At 38.7% G+C, this 12,974-nt stretch overlaps 1 pseudogene; it reads right to left on the bottom strand.

Annotated features, from left to right (window-relative positions):
* Positions 1 to 9,747: 9,747 nt before the first annotated feature.
* LOC108705427 lies at positions 9,748 to 10,736 on the bottom strand (annotated as a pseudogene).
* Between the last annotated feature and the right edge of the window lie 2,238 nt (positions 10,737 to 12,974).

Genomic DNA, 12,974 nt, shown 5'->3' with positions numbered 1-12,974 from the left:
AAACTCCGATCAAACCCGTTCTACTTATTTATTATTACATTTTCCTGAAAATTTGCTTTGCGGGAAAAAAAAATCAGATTTTCACGATTTTGTCCGAAATTTTATCACAAATTTTTCGGATTTTTCATCACATTTTCGAGATTTTCACAAATTTTTTTAATTATTCACCTGAAAACTTCAGGGTAGTGCACGAAAACCCAGGGCACATCAAAAAATCATTGGGACTTCTCCCATTGACTTATATGCAACATCGACAGGACTGAGATGCCAGATTTTCAGATTCTAATTTTTCCATCTACTGGGATTAATAAAAATTTGTGATTTTTTAAAAGTCTGATTTTATATAAAAAAAATAATTGTGAATTTTTCCAGATTTTTGCATTTGGAGTTTAGTAAATAACTCCTCTATACTTGTAATTGCAAATAGGCATGGCTTTGTTCCCTTGGCCCCAGGTGATCAGTGTAAGCCATTAGGCTGCCTATAAAACCCCTGCTCTGCAATGAATTATTGCCCAATATACTGTAGGTCTATCTTCATTGTTCCTGGGTGCGCTTACATATTGTCAGAGCCTTGTTCTTGACCCTTTCCAGTTATTTTAGTACTCTTCGAATTCTGATTGTGTACCGCATTCCTGTTTGGTTTGACCCTGGCCTGTGACCTCGACTGCTCTTCTGCTCCTGATTTGGTACTGTGTGCTTTCCTTGCCTGCCTAGAACTCTCTCCCTTGTCCTCTCACAATAAATATATTTAAGACATTGAGACATTTTGTGCATACACCTACTACCCTTTAAACAAAACAGGGATTGTTTGTCCATATATTGCAATATATTTAAGCTGGTCAACTACGTCAAAGTCATCCCATATCTGGCCAGTCTTACACTCAAATTGCATCTGATTCATTAAGAATTCTATTGCTTTATTATACATTTTACAAAGGGAATGTTTTACCTGCAACTTGCTGCTTACTTGCTTTTTTTGATTGTAGGACTGGCCAGATATATATTGATAATGGGTGGAGTGCAGAGGACCTCTTGTATTTGTCTATATGTATTTTGTGGTCACTGCCTCATTTCACCCACACCTAATGGTTTTAAAAATTAATGGTGAGCTCAACTTTCCTTGTTTTTGAAAAACACAAAATTCTGATACAGAAAATTGGAGTACTGAAAACATGCTGATCTTTCAATTCAATGACAAATATAGATGTATCTGTGTAGACAGATGTATATCTATGTATTGGCATATAAGGAACAGATGTTTCTCGTACATAGGCATAATTGTTATCCAAAAATACCACAAATTCTTAGGGGTTTGGGAGAGATCCTTAATGTACAGTGGCACCATTAATTCTTAAGAATTAATGCCATATGCAAGACATTTTTTTCACCAACGCAAAGGCACATTGAGTATTAGAAAGTTAATTAAATTATTTGCTTACAACTGATATTCTGTACAAAAATATACAATGGGTTCCTTATGCTATTAACCACTTCAAGTTCTGCAAGAAAGACATAACAAAAAAAGACAACGTGTAAATTCAATAATATTGTTTAAAGTTGAGATTAACATACCTGTTTTTAAGCTAGCATTATTGACATTTCTGATTCCCAGCTTTTCCAAACCATCAGTGTTTTCAGCAGTACTGCACTTCATAATGCCTAATGGCAAATAATACTCAGTGATTTATACCTACAAAATGTCTCCCAAATGACTACTGTTTTACTCTCAGAGGACAGGAAGGTAAAAATGATCACTTGATTTTCTCACCAGAGCGGAGCAATGTGGTCTACAGGGTCTCTTAGGGCTAGTCCACACGGGGAGATAGCGACGCGTTTGCGGTCGCGGCGACAAAGCGCCGCGACAGTCGCCGCGACCGGCGCAGGCGACAGTTTTGTATGGGCGCCTATGTAAAAACGCCTGTGCTAACCACACGAGGCGATGCGCTTTTCAACAGTCGCCTGAAAAAGCCTGGCGAGGCATTTTCAGGCGACTGTTGAAAAGCGCATCGCCTTGTGTGGTTAGCACAGGCGTTTTTACATAGGCGCCCATACAAAACTGTCGCCTGCGCCGGTCGCGGCGACTGTCGCGGCGCTTTGTCGCCGCGACCGCAAACGCGTCGCTATCTCCCCGTGTGGACTAGCCCTTAGGGCAGAAACATACAGTGCTATTTTGGGAGATTAGTTGCCCAGCGACAAATCACTTCTTCTTCGGACAACTAATCTCCCCAAACTGCCTTGTAAATCGCCGGCGGGATGGCACTCGCTTCAGCTTTCCGAAGTCGCCTGAAGTTTCCTTGTGAGGACTTGTCGACTTCAGAAAACTAAGCTTTCCAAGTGCTATCCCGTCGGCGATTTACATTGTATCCGGTAGGAAGGCAGTTCAGGGAGATAAGTCGCCCAAAGAAGAAGCGATTTGTTGCTGGGCCACTAATCTCCCGAAATAGCACCATGTGTCTCTGCCTTTAAAGTGCTTGCTTTAATGATCTCCCTATCTGATTACCAGTGCTTTTATAATTAAACTAACTTGTTAAGATTTAATGAGCAGGGAGCCATTGTCTTGTATTGGTCAGTATTTGTATGTAATCTCTGTGTTTGATGTACACCCCATTCTGTATGCAGTGATGCAGAACATGCTAACATAAATATTAATAAATATTAATTTGTTACAGAACCCTCAACACTTAGGGGCACATTTACTAAGCTCGAGTGAAGGATTCGAATGAATCTCTCCCCGTTATGCCCACCTTGAGGCCAAGTCTAAAATTCCATTGTTTTATAGCTGGAATATTATTTATTATTGGGCCCCACCTAGGGCCCAACGATCAGATCATAAAGAAGGGTAAACGGGGGGTCGACCGCAACTTCTGACCGGATATTGATCAGGGAAACCCGTCAGAGGGCCCCATACATGGGCCAATAAGTCTGTTGGCAGCTTTTATCGGCCCGTGTATGGCCACCTTTAGCATGCAGGCTATCTTGGATATGCTATCTTAACTTACATCTGCACAAAAAAATGACCACAAATTTTCTAGTGCTCAAGGAGACAGTGTGACAGCTTTTTGTTGCTTTTTTCCCCCACAATCACTTTTTATTTTAGTGGATGATGAACAAAACTGTGTGTTTAAATGACTTGTGCATAGCACCAATAGTGATAACTAGTCAGTTCTAGCAGCACAGTGTCCCTTGTCCCCTGATGGATGCTAGCAATTATTAGTGCCTACTGTAGTTTTGTAAAATAATATTCCAGCTATAAAATAATGGAATTTTAAACTTTGTTCATGAAAACTTAATATGGAAATGATATCACACATAAATAATGTTGACATTAATAGCATATGTAATTACAATAGATGTAAAGCATGTCCTTATGGACCTACAGTTATAATAATGTTTGTAATCTCCACATGGAAACAGCAATTTCTATTTACCAACCATTAGCAGAAAATGTAAGACATATTTTAAAGTGTATTTAGTTTGTATAAATATACTGTATATATGTAGTTTGGTATCTGTTGGGAGTTTCAAAAATCAAAATGAACCAGAGCTCAGTTCAATCTCTTCCAAAGATTTTGTACTTGTAATTGTCATAAAATATAAAGGTGCAGCCATCAATGCTTTTTATTATACCTGTATTTAAAGTCTGTTTTATCATGTCTAGGGAATGAGTCCTCACCTCCTATTTGCATGCTGCCATACCTTTGGAATATAGGGAAGGTAATAGCTGAAAGATGTGTTAATTGTGTATGTGAGTATAATCCCTTAGTTATCAATCACTGTGTGTTTTCATCAAGTAGTGGATACAATCTATCCCAATTCATTGCTTGATTTGCACCAATGCAAATTAACAGGTCCAGGTCCTAACCGATTTTAGCACACAGCCACTTTCTTTTTCTATTTTTTTTTTTTCAAATGTGTGTTTGATTTATTTTATTATGAAATTTGAATGGTGAGCCCACAATTTAGGATTTCCTTCTGGTTTCTTGTAAACTCATACTGCACTGTATCCTTGAGAAAGGTCCCCATGTGGAACCGAAAGGTCGGATAAAAGTGTGTGAAGTGAAAATCACACAAACAAACACTCCATTTAAAGGCCCCACATGGAGCCAAAAGGCATGATAGGCAGTCAATGTGGTGGCGGAAGTTACAGCTGATGGCGATAGACAGGTGAAGGAGCGAAGCTTATCCTCCAGTGGGTCTGTTGTCTTTCTCACGTACTGACCACAGATGTGGCAAAGGGATGAGCACAGATGTGGGATATACATTGTGATATGGGATGTTGTTTTTAGGGCACTGATCACACATTGGGGCTATAGATTAATATACCTTGGGTGTCACTATTTCACAGTATTTTATATGCACAGCAGGTTTATAGCGATGGAATGGGGATACACACTCTAGAAGGGATTAAGGGGTTGTACACACCCACCTATGACGTCATACAGTAGCTTTTGGCGCCATGTGGGGCCTTTAAATGGAGTGTTTGTTTGTGTGATTTTCACTTCCTGATGACGGCTTAAGTGAATAGCCGAAACGTTGAAATAAACATCAATTTTGATTTTTCACCTTCATAAAGTCCTGTGAGTGCGGTTTGTTGGCTCTACTATTGATTTATTATAACCAGCACCTAGGCAGTTGCACTTCGTTTCGTGTGCACCAGAATTTGGACTATATATATATATATATATATACAGTCCCATTTGTTTTACATTCCAGAATATAATCAGTACGTGCCTGGGTGCTGTCTTTATATAACATAAGTAGAGTTTCCAACAATAGACTCACTCCAGGACTTCATGATGCAGTGAAAAATAAGGAAAATGTTTTTGTCCCGTTTTGGACCTTCCTCAAGAGATTGCAAACAGACAATTGCCTTCCCCTCTATTTAAATACAAGAGAGGATGCCAAAACGCACCGTGTGACATAATCAGTGAATGAAAAGCAGTGTATATAAATTATAAAGTGTGAACACATAGTGAACCATCATTACTCACTTCAAAAGTGTGTAAAATGGTCCCACAGCACTAATCTCAGCATCATGTCCCCTTCTAGTAGCTGCATTATTATTAACATAAATGGCACATTGCCATGGCAATGTATCTGAGCAAAGTCCATCTGTGGGGAGCTGCATGTATAAAGCCAGGGCAAGCGTTGTCATAGGAACACATCTCTGTTGAAGACATTCACTGGCCGTTGCTAGTGAAAATTTGGCAGAAATCCCAATCTGCAGGGACATTTCCAATTTACTAACAAGCGTAGAGGACAATTAGCTTGCGAAAGAGAACGTCGCTAGCGCAGTTTTGCCTATCACCAGGCGAATTTTCGTTCAGGCGTTCGTTACTCCGCAAATTCAGTAAAGTGTGAATTTTACAGAGTTTTTTCTTTACCATCTTAGAACTGGCAAACTAATAAAATTAAGCAACAGCCTCTTCAAGGCCACTTCAATCTAATTATCTCTAATAAAGACAGCGCAAGTGTACAAGTGTACGAGTGTGCAGTTTCGCTAGGCAGACATAAACAATAGCAAAAGTTCCCTATCAAATGCTTGTGTAGCGCTATAATAAACTGACTTGTGCTAGGGCAGTTTTAGCTACTTTCCTTTGTGGGCTGAGACCACAGATGAGCTCTCTTTCTCAGGGGGAAGTCCTCGCAACTGTGTGAAGGCAAGGGTGTAGTGTAACTGTAATCTGGTGCGATAGCACAATGATGGGCGCCAGTAGTTCTTTAACAGTTGAACAAAGAACAGTATTTATTGAACAATAGCACATAGATCATTAAGCACATTGATCCACAATGGAGTATAGAACATACACAGCAGCATAAAGGAAGCATATACTCACAGCACTTATAGGCTGAATCCCCACAGGCTAGGGAATATACAGCAGAGAGTAAGTTGACAGCATGTGATGGGTATTGCCCAGTTTTCAGGATATCTTCCAGTGGCAGACTAGGGGAACTCCTGACATCCCTATCTCAACACTTGGTTCCTTACTCTGGGTCAGTAATACCCTGGGATCTTAATCCCTCTAATCTCCTCGGCGGAGCCTTGAGCTGCTCAACTAAATAACCACTCTATCACTCCTAGAGTGATCTATAAAACGAGTATAGCTGTCTAATTACTAGGGCCAAGGCGCCTAGGGTCAGCACTACCCATTCCCTTCCAGCCTGCTTGGTTGGGCTAAAGCAATGGACCCAGAGCACATGGTTCCTAAACCTTTTATACTCTGGCACAGTGCACCTAGATTACACTGTGTGAACTGCAGGGATTACATAAGCACAAGGTCCCCATAAGGACCCACTGAGGTGTCCATATTACTAGGGAATGTGCCTGTCTGTAAAGTGTAAGGGTGTCTAAGATTTTCACATCCCTACGTTTGCATTTTAGTGAATTAGTGTAGTGGTAACACATTTGCCACTGGCGAAGTGGCATGAAATGTGGCAAAGCCTTTGCAGGCAAAAATTCGCCCTTTAGTGAATTTGCCTCAGTGGGTTTTGTCACTATTTCTTGAATTTAAATGGAGGGGGGCACTTTTCTGTTTGCAATGTCTTGAGAAATGTCCAAAATGAGACCAAAACATGGACAATACATTTTCCTTACTTTTCACAGCATCATGACGTACTGGAGTACATCTAGTTGGAAACCCTATATATGTTTTGTATTGATGCCTGTTGTATGTGTGTGTGTGTGCTTGTATTGATGCCTGTTGTGGCAGGTTGCTACATACACGAGCTACGTGGATCCTGTACTCGAGACAGACAGAATACAGAACAAAGGACTGACCAGACATTATATACCCTCTGATAAACAAATATTCATGAGAAGGGAGGTAAGGGAGTGATAAGGCACTGTTATGGGAAAACTAAGGGAGTAACTGCAGATGTGCTTCAAGGATGATTCTCCTAGTCACAGAATACAAAAACAATACAGGATACTGATAAGAACCGACTTGGCAGATGTTACACATAACCTTGGAACAGTTTCTACAAGGGCCTCATGTGCACTTTGAAACTGTTCCCTCCATTAAGGGGGACCAGGATAACTTTTCCACCACAGGTGTCTGCACAGCATAGCAGCACACCTACTAGCAGAATCCGAAAATTACAAAGTGCAGAGAGATGGGAAAATGATGCAGGAGGGTCAAGAAAACTAAAATGTCTATCCACCACCCACTGTGGGGAAACCCACCCAACAACATATCAGTAGCATGGGAACCGCTCCACTACCCACCCTACACATGGATGGAACAGTTATTTTATTCCACCCATTCTTGCATAGCCAGTGTTCTAATCTGAAGTCACTAAACTAAATAGAAAACTGACAACTATATTGGTTCTGGGGGAACAGTATGTATCAAACTTTTAATGTGAAGACTAATAAATAATTTATTTTTCATAAAAATAAGTCTTGGGACATGTATCTTTTGATAAATCAGATGTATGGACTCCCGATTGGAAAATAATTTCTGGGGGAACTGTTCATGCAAATGTTATGCATGATTTATGTTCTGTGGTTTTATACATCAAAGTGAATCTGCATTATTTCTGTAATGGATGTACTCTTTCATTTGAGAAAATGAAGAGAATATTACATTAGTTAGCCTCAAATCACCCTCCACCCACATGGTCTTATAACTTTAATAAAAGCATGCATTACTATAAATACCTGAGTTGTGAAGGTTGCATATAAAATAATTCATGAATTAAGTTGAGCACCTTTGCATAACAGCCACTATATTTTATTCACATTTACTAATCAAAGAAACAGACTGCAATATAAGCAAAAATACACCATGACAAAGCAGAAAAAGTATACAAAACATACATAGTAAGTAGCAGAAATCATCATTGACAAAACTAACAAATTATTTTTAGCAGTTTACAATACTTCAGTTAGATTAAAATAGGAAAAAATGAATGCTACGCTATGCATATAACTGCATATTTTCTCTGTACAAAAGACTTGAAAATATAGTATCTCTAAAAGAAACTGCGACCAAGGGCTTGTACTAAAAAGTTGCCTGATCTGGATGATATTAAAATGGTAAAGTCATTCTCAAAACAGAACTATAAAAATTATTTCGAGAGCCCAGGCAGCTGGATCAGCCCTGATATAAATGAATGCATTCACTAAATACTTACAAAAACCTATGTACAATGAACTATAAACCTCAGTGGAAATTAGAATTTAGCCATCAACTTCTGCAACATATTTAATACATGGGGCCTCCTTGGTTATTTTGTATCTGAAATATTAAAGATGCATTTTACCATATTTGTGTCTCTTTGTTTAGACATCCTTAATACTTCATATTCTTAATACATCCTTATGACATGAATTGAACTTAACAGTACCTTTAAGACATTAATGTCTCATTTACAATAAGCAGGGATGCAAGTACAAATTTGCAGTCTTGCACCTCTGCTCATCCATCCTTCCCATTATTAAAAATGCAAGGTACAAAGCTCACTGTTGTCATGTGCAATGTCATGTTCTGCCGTATGTAGGCAATACATTCAAGGCTCCCTAGTATCTTATAACCCCTTGTGTTTCTTAGCAAGCCCTTCCATATGAAGTAGCACTGAGGAATGCACACAGCACTTAATTCTTTAGAGGGTACAGTAAATGTTTGCAATGAAATATAACAATAGTAGTGCAAATGTGATAACTTTCGTGGCTATTCATCAGCTTTAAAAAATGAACTGAAATGTTCTTAAAGCTTGCTATAATTATCATCTTAGTTAGCCAATAAAGTTATCCCTATAACTTATCGACTGGCTAACATGGTACTAGTGCCAAGAACTGCGCCTAAGGATGGAAAGTTTAAAGTACAAATCTATGCTAAGCCATTTAATTTATTTAGTAAATAGTCATCTTGGACATAAATAATGCAATAATGCATGTCTTATACCATGGGTACTGGGTATCCGGACCTGGGGCTTTCCGGATAATGGGTCTTTCCGTAATTTGGATCTCCACACCTTAAGACTACTAGAAAATCATGTAAACATTAAATAAACCTAATTGGCTCATTCTACTTCCAATAAGGATTAAATATATCTTAGTTTGGATCAAGTACAAGCTACTGTTTTATTATTATAAATAAAAAGAAAATCTTTTGGATAACGGGTTTCCAGATAACGGATCCCATACCTGTATAGTGTAGCAAATATTAATTATGCCTAACAAACTGCCGTTTGAATAATGGGGAGTATCAAAAAGGATAACTTCACCAGATCCTGTGAAAAAATAGGGACACAAAAATATTGTGACTGTTTGAGCAACAGTATGGGCTGGGGTGTGTGTTATATAAATCATTTACTACACATTCTAGCATTCAGCTTTTCAATGATGTTTGATGCCACAAAGATAGTTTAATTCAGTACGATTTTGCTCAATATACACCAAATACATTTGCAAAACATTTGGGCTTTGCAACACTTGAGCTATGCACTTCATTGTGCAATACTAAAATAATTCCTGCCTCCTACTTATATTCTAAACTAATAAGACTACTATATAACATATTGCAGTATGGATTCACCTCAACAGGATTATGTAGTAACATGCAAAATTACTCTGTAACAACCCATCAAACTCATCAGAATATTTCTTTACCAGTCTATTGTGCTTAGCACAATTAAAGCACATGTATAGCTGTGTGCTATATTGTTACATACTTCTCAAACTACTCTTATTTATTGTTATGACCTGTATCTACAGGCAGCATAATGTACATTCCTGGCTAAACACTAATTAAAAACCTTAGAGAATGAAGAGCCAGTTTTAAGAATATTGCCTGATATAATACATGCAAAGGATTTTTGAAACCATGGGTAAAATAATGCATAAATTATGGGGTTCAGGGCAGAGTTAAAATAACCAAGCCATAAAAAAACATTGTATACATCTTCAGGAATTGAAAAATTGATGTAAGGATCTACTATAGTTAATATAAAAAAGGGCAGCCAGCAGAACAGGAACACTCCCATAACTAAGCTTAAGGTTTTCGCTGCTTTTCTTTCGGTTTTGACAGAAATGTTGTTCTTTGATTTGTCAGGCTGGACATTATGGTGGTTATGTACAAGTTTAGCTTGGTTACTGGCAACAGAGAAAATGTGTATGTAAATACCAATCATTAGGGCACCTGGAATAAAGAAACATATTAAGGAAGAAATTGTTCCCCAAAGCTTATTAAGAGTAAGAGAACAAGAGCCAATGCAAGAATATGATGCTATATAGTCTTGGATTCCCTCGGTGTGCACAAAACAAGCCCAAATGAAAACACAATGGAAACAGACCATGTTGTCAATAAAAACACTTCTATTATATTAGTGGTTATGTTTTTATAATAATGAAGAGGGTGACATACAGCATAGTATCGGTCAACAGATATAAAGAATAAGTGGTATATAGAACCTGTACACAGTGTCATGTCTAAGCAACTGTGCAACTTGCAGAATAAGTCTCCAAAGTACCAACACGATGTTAATGATCTCACCATACTGTAAGGCATAACCACCGATCCTATTAAGAAATCTGCAGTGGCCAAGGACAAAATAAGGAAGTTGGTCGGAGAGTGGAGCTGTCTAAAGTGAGAGATTGAAATGATGACCAATAGATTTCCCACTGTTGTGAGCATTATAGCTACGAACATGGCAATGAGCATAACAGAATAATTTGCAGGTGCCCTGTTGGTCCGAAGGCAGGAGCTGTTAACAAAGTCGAAACACAAGTCCATATTCCAAACTTTGACAGGGATTAAGTTTTCTTTGTTCTGTAAGGAAAAAAAGACAAAACAATAAAATATCTTATTGCTCAGATTATATTAGCTTTATATTAGATATTCCTTTATATACTGTAAATCAGATGGTGCAAACTGAATTGTTGTATCCATGCCTGTCTTGGTGTCTGGACATTGTTAGAAACCACAGCCCCCTCAAAAGAACAGAATACATATAATTTGCCACTTTTTGATTTGATCAAAACAAATAGATGGAGAATATTATTTGTCCATCATGCAATTGCATTAGAGCGTTTGTTGAATAGCAAGGTCCAAATTCTATTCAGTGAGAAAACCTGATCTAACCAGATTTTCCTATAGATTTTATTGATGTTTTCATGAGATAAACTATGAAATAAATGTTTCTTATCAAATTTAATCTGGTCCCATGTATCGTATCTATCAAGAGTAACTGCACCTAAGAAAATTAATGATAAACCCAGTATATAGGTACTGTAATTGCATTAAAGTGTTATGACTTATTACATATGACATTATAAAAGCCTAACAGGTTTTAAAACTGACTTCTCAAAAACTACATCAACAAATTTCAGTTTGCATATTATTGTTTAAGCCAATGTTCCACGCACCTATTTTAGGATCCTGATTTTAACTACTTTTCAAAATTTCCAGATCCAAACTACAAACTTTCTGCATTGGTACTGTACCTCGTACTGGGTTCATCAGTGATATTACTGTGTTGGAATCAGCAGGAATTTATATCATCTGAATGATTCCCCAAAGACTACAGTTTTGGTCTCAGAGGAGGTGAAAGTAACACCAGTCATGTGACATTCAGGCCCCATAGAGCATTCTGCCAGAAAGTGTTTTTAAATATAGCACTTTACATATGTATGTTTAAAAATGGATGGTTTATTCTTTTAGCTCAAGAAGACATAATAATGAAAACCTGCTTTATGAGATAATACTGCACAATAAAAATGCTGTACTTGTCATAAAAGTAAAAAGGTGCTGCAAGATGTAATATTTGGCTAATTGTCTACAAATAGTTTTATTCAAGAAGCCTCTGTAACAATACCAATTAGGATTTATTCAATCTGTGTTTGGTGTTTGCGTGAGCCTAAATGAATACAGTCTCACCAGGAAGAATAGGGAAAATTGCGTCATACTTACCGTGATTTTCCTTTCCTGGACCTCTCCATGTCAGTACTTAGCGGGTTAGCTCCTCTCCCATATGCTCCGTCAGAAGAACCCTCCCATCCAAATCAATAAAGCCTCCTCCTGAACCCTGTCTCGGTGTCCAGTAACAAGCTTCTAAATTTAGGTCTCATTTGGGAGGGCCGTACTGACATGGAGAGGTCCAGGAAAGGAAAATCACGGTAAGTATGACGCAATTTTCCCTATTCCCTTGCCCTCTCCATGTCAGTATTTAGCGGGACGTAGCAAGCTGCATAATCCCGGGTGGGAGACCAAAAAAGGAACTCATGCATAGTTAGGTGTTGCACTGAGTTAACATTTATTAACAGCAGATCTGAGGACATTGGAACCAAACTGAGAATTCCCTGCTGAAAAAACATCCACTTTATAATGTGAAAGAAATGTATTAGGACTTGACCAGGATGCCGCCCTGCAAATTACATCCAAAGACGTGCCAGCTTCAGCCGCCCATGATGTTGCCTGTCCCCTGGTGGAGTGCGCATTAACCTTGCAGGGTGTTTGAAGGCCTTGTGATGTGTAAGCTTTCTCAATGGTTTTCCTGATCCAGCTGGCAACCGAAGATGACGAAGCCGCTTTGCCTTTGTTCTTCCCTGCCGGAAGAATAAATAAGCGATCTGACTTTCTGAAAGGCTCTGTGGCTGTGCAGTATGTTCTTACCCCTGCGGCCACATCTAATGATCGCAAATTCTGGTCTTGCTCATCCTCCGGAAAGGCTGGAAGAGACAACTCATCCTTGATGTGGAATGCTGAGAGCACTTTAGGCTTAAAGGAGTCAGCAAATTTCAGGACTACCCTGTCCTGGAAGAATACGGGGCTGGAAGCATCGCATTTAAGTGCTTGCAGTTCCCCAACCCTTATGGCCGAGGTGATAGCCACCAGAAAAACTACTTTCAAAGTGATATGCCAAAGTGAACATTCCTCCGTCGGATGAAAAGGTGCTGAGGCCAACATTGTCAAGACTAGTGGTAGATCCCACTGAGGACAAGAAGGTCTTTTAGGTGGAAGGATTCTTAAGGC

Source organism: Xenopus laevis, chromosome 5L, assembly GCF_017654675.1.
Source record: "Xenopus laevis strain J_2021 chromosome 5L, Xenopus_laevis_v10.1, whole genome shotgun sequence".
NCBI classification, from domain to species: Eukaryota; Metazoa; Chordata; class Amphibia; order Anura; family Pipidae; genus Xenopus; species Xenopus laevis.
Note: the sequence above shows the minus strand (reverse complement) of the source record. Positions and strands in the feature narration are given on the sequence as shown.